At 42.5% G+C, this 8,049-nt stretch overlaps 1 pseudogene; it reads left to right on the forward strand.

The window, feature by feature from the left end:
- Window positions 1-3,632: 3,632 nt before the first annotated feature.
- Window positions 3,633-6,474, forward strand: LOC143394457 (S-phase kinase-associated protein 2-like; annotated as a pseudogene).
- The last annotated feature ends 1,575 nt before the right edge of the window (window positions 6,475-8,049 follow it).

Raw genomic sequence — 8,049 nt, forward strand, 5'->3', positions numbered from 1 at the left:
TGTGGGAGGGTAGGAAGCGGGCAGTGGCTCCAAGTGCCCTGTGCCCTGCTCTCTAGCAACAGGCCCCACTTACACTTTGGCCCTGGCAGGCTCGCCTAGTACCTGCCCTGCCCTAGCCAGGGACAGGAATGACCTTTCTGTTTAATTTCTGAGGCAGAGAGAACGGTCCCAGAGTTTGACATTGAAGTCTGTTTGCACTTTCATTCACATGCACTTTGGTGGGGTTACATTTTTGCACTTGCCTATTGTGTGAGTGTGGACGCGTGCGCGCATGTGGGTTGAAAGAATCCTCTGGTTTAAGCTAAAGTGACTCTTGAAGGAGACAAATCTACAAACAAAATATGGTGTTATATGTCAGTGTATTGAAACAAATAAATTTCAACAACTGGATGATGCGCAGTCAGAGTCTGTTTCCGTTCTCCTGGTAAAATAACCCAGAAAACATGGAGTGAGTGAATACTACTGCCACCGGTACCGGTACCAAGAATCTCAAGTGCTCGCCTTGCTATTGGTTAGAAGTCTTGGAGAATTTGGCTTTTATACTATTTTAAAGGTAAGAAACAAAGGATAAGGAGAATTGGGTACATCTGCCTACGGGGAATGAGTGAGCAACGAGAACCGTGGAGAAGAACAGGGAATGGACTTGATCCTTGACGTGGTATGAACGGTCATGGGCAGAAAGGTCAAGGAAGCCTCCAGTTTTTGAAAAAAAATCAAGCTTTGAGGTGGGGAAATGTCACCCTGAAGGGTTGGAATGTAAGTTCCCCAAGCCTGTGAGCAGGTAGGAATGTGGTAGAAATGTCACGTTCAGACACTTTGGCCCTTTCTTGCCGATACTTTTAATTCTTTTGCTCGGCGGCTCTTCCAGGCTACTTGGCTAGGAGAGCGCAACCCTGGAGCTCACATTCTCCACCTCCACCAGGAGCTCACCTGACTGCACAGACAGGTGCCAAGGTGGCCCAGCCCTGGCCTTGAGTGAAGGGAACCCTCAGGGCTGCCTGCTCCCTAGATGCCCCAGGGAGCGAGCATTGCCTTTTCTATGCTCCTTAAGCCGCCTCCCCCATTACTTCTCCTTTACTTCAATAGGTGTCCTCCCCACCTGTGTCACAGAGAAAATGAAACACCCCTCTTGCTGCCACCTCCTCTGCATGACCCTCTGGCCCCCATCCATCCTTCCTCTTGCTCTCCTATCACAGCAGAAGAGCTGATCATCCCGCTCCTCAGAAGCTAATCTTTTATCAGCCATGGCTGCCACAAAAATGGAGGGTGAGGCACTGGAATGTATGAAAGGGCTTAAAATGTGATTGCAGAAATGAAAACACATTTTTTTTCTTTTTTTTGTACCAGGAATTGAACTCGGGGCCACTCAGCCACTGAGCCACACCCCCAGCCTGTTTTGTATTTTATTTAGAGTTAGGGTCTCACTGAGTTGCTTAGCACTCGTTTTTGCAGAAGATGGCTTTGAACTTGTGATCCTCCTGCCTCAGCCTCCTCAGCTGCTGGGATTATAGGCATGTTCTACTATGCCTGGCAAAATGCAAGTTTTGTAAGATTAAAGAAAAAATGAAAAATAGGAAAGAGTTAAAAAATTCCCAAAACTAGTTGGAAATCTAATACACAACAAATAGGAATTCCAGTGATAGAAAACAGAAAGCAAATTATTATTTTTTTTCCCAATACTCCAAACCCAGGACTTTGAACATGTTAGGCATTCTACTGATGAGCTCCATGTCCAGCACAGAGAAAGCAAGTTATGTTAATTAAAAACCAATGTAGGGGCTGGGGTGGGTAGCTCAGTGGTAGAGCGCTTACCTAGCATATGTGAGGCACTGGGCTTAGTCCTCAGCACTGCGTATAAATAAATAAAGATATGTGTCCATCTACAACTAAAAAAATTTAAAAACAAATGTAAAGCTGGAGGTGCACACCTGAATCCCAGAGACTTGGGAGGCTGAGGCAGGAGAATGTCAAGTTCAAAGCCAGCCTCAGCAACTTAGTGAGACCCAGTCTCAAATTTAAAAAATAAAATAAAAAGGGGTGGGAAGGCTGGGGATGTAGCTTGGTGGTAGAGTGCCTAGCATGCATGAGGCTCTGGATTTGGTCTCCATCACCACAAAAAAAGTAAATAAAAAGGGCTGGGGATGTAACTCAGTGGTGGAGTGCCCCTGGGTTCAATTTACAGTATCAGAAAAAGAAGAAAGTAAAAAAAAAACAAAAAACAAACTTCTCCAAATTGAGAGGTCACTCTGAATGCCCAGTAAAGGATATGAAAGTAATGACACCAAGCTACACTGTTGTGAAATGTCAGAGTAATGAGAATAAAAAGAAGATTCTAAAAGCTCTCATAATAAAGGGACATGAAATACAATGACCCTGTACGATCCTAAAGGAAGAGATAAGCCAAGTTGTCAACCAAGTGTGAAGGTAGAGCATTTTCAAACACAAGATTTGAGACCTTGTATGCATCTTTCCTTGGGAAGCCACAGAAGAATGTGCTACATCAAAATGATTTTTATTTTATTTTTTTTTTGCAGGGCTGGGGTTTGAACCCAAGGCCTTGCACATGCTGGACAAATGTTCTACCTCTGTGCTACATCCCCAGTACCCCCATTTTAAATTTTATTTTGAGACAGGGTCTCACTAAGTTGCCAAGGCTGGTCTTGAATTGTGATACTCCTGCCTCAGCAACTAGAGTATTCAAGAAAATTGAATATACAATCATGCATCCTCTAATGAGTCTTCAGTCAATATTGGACTGCACCGAAGATGGTTGGTCCCATAAGATTAAATCAGCTTATGACATCATGGCCATCTAGTTTGTATAAATGCCCTCTATGACGTTTGCATGACAAAAATCCCCTAATGTCTCATTATTCAACATATACCCCCATTGTTAAGGAAGACAACTATTTATGTATATTCTATGTATGTACTGAATATATATTTATATTCTGTATACATATGCATTTTCTCAAACCTCCAAATGAGGCAATTATAAGTTAACTGCAGGGAAAGCAGAAGTGTGTGTTTGGATGGGCAATATCTAAATATTCATGCTCCAGGGTAGGAAGGAAAGCCTTTGAAAATGTATTTTTTTGTGTGTGTGTGATTATTTTAAAATTTTTTTTAAATTTTTTTTTGAAAATGTATTAAACTATATTAAATTGAAAGATGGAAGAATACAAGGATAAGCATATTATTCAGACACATGGAGGTAAATACCAAAAGAAACATTTAAAAATGGTGAGGGATGACTGCTGGACATAGTGGCTCAGACCTGTAACTCCAGCAACTCAAGAGGCTGAGACAGGAGGATCATAAGTTCAAAGACAGCCTGGGCAACTTAGCAAGTAAGACCCTCTGTCAAAAATAGAAAGGACTGGGAATGAATAAAGGACTGATTTTTTAATTATCTACCTAGTAGGCCTATTTGATTTTTAACTTTATGCATTTTTCACTTTCTAAAATCTTTTCTTTTTTAAAAGAAAACTCAGTGCACGCTGCAGGGATGGAACGTTGCTAGAGTTCGCAGGTCTGGCTGCTGGGGCCTGGAACCGCCAAAGCGGGAATCTGGGAGGTGGGCAATTGTGCAATTAATGCAGGTATTTAAAACTCCTGAACCTCTGGATGTCATGCACAGGAAGCACCTCCAGGAGATTCCAGACCAGAGTAGCAACATTACCACCAGCTGCATGTGAGGATGGGATTCCAGCAAGACATCTGAGCTGCTGTCAGGCATGGGGGTCTCCGTCCTAGAGATGGAGGAGGTGGACAGTGAGAACATCCCCCAGGAACTACTCTCTAGCCCCACATAGAAATGGCTGAAAAGCAGAGGGAATGACAAAGACTTTGTGATCATCCGCAGGACTAAACTCAATCGAGAGAACTTCCCTGGTGTTTCATGGGACTCCCTCCCAGATGAGTTGCTCCTGGGAAACTTCTCTTGTCTCTGCCTCCCCCATCTGTTGAAAGTCTCTGGTGTTTGTAAGAGGTGGTACTGCCTTGCATTTGACGAATCTCTCTGGCGAACCTTGGACCACACAGGTAAAAATCAGCACTCAGATGTAATTGTTGTCTCGAGGCGTGGTGGCCTTCTGCTGCCCCTGATCATTTGTGGGCCAACCCTTGGTTGAACATTGCAGCCCTTTTCATGTTCAGCATTTGGATCTGTCGAACTCAGTTATAAACATATCTGCCTTCCATGGCATTCTGTCTCAGTGCTCCAAGTTGCAGAATCTAAGCCTGGAAGGCCCTGCAGCTTTCTGATCCCATTGTCAATAAACTCAAATTTAGTATGACTCGACCTTTGTTGGTGTTCTGGATTTTCTGAGTCTGCCCTGAAGACTCTGCTAAGCAGCTGTTCCAGACTGGATGAGCTGAACCTCTCCTGGTGCTGTGAGTTCACTGGAAAACACGTGCAGGTGGCTGTTGCACATGTGTCAGAGACCATCACCCAGCTGAATCTTAGTGGCTACCAAAAGAATCTTCAGAAATCAGATGTCTCTACCTTAGTTAGAAGATGCCCCAACATTGTCCATCTGGACTTAAATGACAGTGTCAAGCTAAAGCATGACTGCTTTCCAGAATTTCTCCAGCTCAGCTACCTCCAACATCTGTCACTCAGTCAGTGCTATGATACAATTCCTGAAACTCTACTTGAACTTAGAGAAATTCCCACACTAAAAACACTATAAGTTTTTGGAATCGTGCCAGATGGTACCCTTCAACTGTTAGGGGAAGCCCTTCCTCATCTGCAAATTAATTGCTCCTATTTCACCACTATTCCCGGGCCAACTGTCGGGAACAAAAAGAACCAGGAGATATGGGGCACCCAGCTGTCTATGAAGTTATTTCTTGCAGGATGGTGTCTCCTCTTTCTTTGGAATGGGGAAAGTAGGCAGGAAGCCCAATTACTGGAGCACTGGGCTAGTTTTTATTATTCATTTTCCCTTAACCTTTATCCTGCAAGTAAATTAGGAAACCATTTTCAAGGGAAAAAAAATGAAGTATTGCCCTTTTTAAAATAACTATAAAAGCTTCTGGCAATGCTATGCCCTTAAGAGCCTAAGTTGTAGGCCATCAGAAATTTTAGGAGTTTGAGCCTATGATTTCAATTTACTTTTTTACATAGCAAAATTTGTGCCATCTTCTCCAAGTGCCCTTTGGATTAAGTCTTATGTAGACTCAAGCTTAAAAAATGACTTACGGCTAATGATTTTTAAAGCCTTTGTGATAACTTTTATCTATTTAATTTTTCAGTATTGTTTAACAAGACATAGTTTGGAAGAACAATAAGCTATGTGTAGGGTAGGCTGAACAGAAAGAGTCATAAGATAGTAGCATTTAAGATATATGGGAATTAAAAAAAAAAAACATTTCATTTTATCTTAAGATTTGAAATTAGCTTAACAGAAACATAGCCCCACATCTTAAACCCTCAAACAAATTAAACATACGGCCAGAGGTATAGAGTTGGTATAGGATGTAAAGGCTCAAGAAGTAATTTTCTATGCCAGGTTAATCAGAAGTATCCTTTAATATCACTAAGGTACTCTGTTCCTGAAATATAATTATGGTTTCTAATTTTAAAATCAAATTACGTCAACATGAGTTGTTTACCTTTTAAATGAGTTGCTTTGTTTCAGGAAGGTGATATTAACCTAATCAGTCTCTATTCTTGAAAAATTGGAAGAGTTCTGAACTGATACTGCCTGCTGTTTTCCTTTAGTGCTAAGTTTATTTGTATATTACTCTGGAATCAAGTATTTTAAATTGCCTTTTTAAAAAATGGTCTTTCTCAATAATTGTTTGAAACTACCTACTTTATTAGGGTTACTGATCCTAAGAATTGCTTGTTCCTATAAATCAGAAGTACACACTAGAAGCACGTGTATTTTCCATGCAATTTCAGGACAGTCTGCACTGGCACCTATGTAAGAGTTAGTACTCAGGTGTTGAACCTTTTGGTAATATGAGTGGGTTTGTTTTTTAAAAAAACCTCTCATCAAGGCAAAAAAGATCAAGTTCTGCTTTTTAAAAATCACAAAAACACTAGTTTTAAGTCAGTGACCTCCCCATATGTGCAAAATGTTACAAAAAGCCAAAATCCATCATTTTTTCTCTTAACTGGTTTTACTTAAATCAAAGATTTTAAATGTTAGAAACAGTAGCATGATGTGCCCTTATCTGCTAAAATCTAAGGAAGAAAATTTTAAAGTAGTGTTACACAAAGGAGATGATTATGTGTCTATTTCTTATTAGTTTAAAAGTGCTAAATACTACTTGAAATTATTGTTTACAGATTAGTGACGAGGGCTGGTGTAGGATCCGGTTGGACTTACTTCCGGGTGCCCTCAAACATACAGTGCCTGTACTTCCAAACTCAAGTCCAGCCATAGGCTATTTTGCCAATGTGTCGGAGTAATCTGTATTTTTGTATATGATTTCTACTTTTATAAACTTGTTTTAAGATAAAATACATCTTTATAAAAAATAAAATAAAGTAAATAAAAAAGAAAACTCGGGCCATGTCTCACCTCTCTGTGAGTCTGTTGACTCAAGGGTCCTGCTTCCAGCTCATGTGAGTAGCACATTTTTCTGTTCTGACCCCAAGCCTGCTATTTACTCTGCCTATGGACGAATTCACAGGTGGGGACAGTGGTGGGGTCAGAGGACAGAAAAGTGGGCTGAGAATGTCAAGGTGGAGGGAATCTCCATGGAGGTGGGTTCCCACTGGTTCAGTCCTTTGGCATCCTTCTTCTCATCCCAGAGAATGTCTTTGACCTGGAGTCTGTCCAAGACCCAGACATCCATCAGAAAAGGAACAAAACGCAAGGGTAGTGAAATTAATCCCACTCTATCCAGTGCCATGTGGCTGTGAAAAAATAAAGTGAATCACTCTGTGTTAACATGGAAAGATGTGAGAAAAAGAGTTGCTGAAACTATGTGTCATACAGCCCTATTTTCTGGGGGAAAAAACATTCCGATGTGTAGATCAGGGCATAGACCAAAGTCTGCAAGGATTGGTACTTACCTCTGGAAATGAGACTGAAGATGGGTTTGGGGAAGGGAAGGTTTCACTTGTTATTTGACACTCTTCTGTCTATTGAAATTCTTTGATACAATTTGTGCAATCACACCATTGTGTGGGTCTGTTAAAACCAACTCTGGAAGTTCAGGGAGGAGGAGCTTGGTGGAGTGCCAGTGCAGAGGCGATGAAAGATGTGGGACCCTGGCTGTTGTCTTCATTTGCTCTGTGCACTTGGGCCAGTCACCTCCCCTCTCCAGGCCAGGGCCAGACACATGCTTATGTGAGTGTTGGTGGAGGTGGAGAATTCAAACCTGCAGGACATCAGAGCAGTCCATTTTAAAAATAACAGACTTGACCATGAAAATTTACTGAAAAGGCACTAGTGGAAGCAGAGTGAAAGTCAAACTCTGAGTTGCTTAAAACAGAAGGGTCACTGGGCAGGGCTTTTCCCACCTGTCCAGGGGGCCAGCTCTGCCCCTGCCCTGAGTTAGAACACTTGACCCGCACAACTCTCGGTCATCACAAGAAAGCCTTCCTCCAAAAGGAAGCTGGGACCAGCTGTGCACTGGTTTCTAAGCCTCAGTCTCCAAAGAGCAGAGCAGGGCATCAATCTCGACTCAGCTGTGATTCTCCTCCCAGGATAATAACAGGGCAGGGCCAGGGCAGGTGAACTCTGGATGTCAGGCATTGACTCAACACAAGAGAATGCCAGCTCAGGAGGGAAGGAGCTTCCTGTCTCTGCAGGTGTCCATGGGAGGGCTATCTAGAGACTTGTACCACTCACAGCCCAGTTGTGCTAGGGCAGGGGAACAGGTTGCCGAGAGAACAAAGAAAGTACTTGGAGCCAGTGTGCAAGACTTAAGAGCTATTATTTTCACAGGGAAGGCCCCATGGTGATAGGCTGGACAGATTACACCTCCGTCCCTCACTGGGCTTCACCAACTAGCAACGCCATCCCCCACGACACCTTGTCCAGTGGCAGCTGGCTGGACAAGTGGTACTTGTCCTCTCCATAGTGC

The sequence above is a fragment of the Callospermophilus lateralis genome, chromosome 3, assembly GCF_048772815.1.
Source record: "Callospermophilus lateralis isolate mCalLat2 chromosome 3, mCalLat2.hap1, whole genome shotgun sequence".
NCBI classification, from domain to species: Eukaryota; Metazoa; Chordata; class Mammalia; order Rodentia; family Sciuridae; genus Callospermophilus; species Callospermophilus lateralis.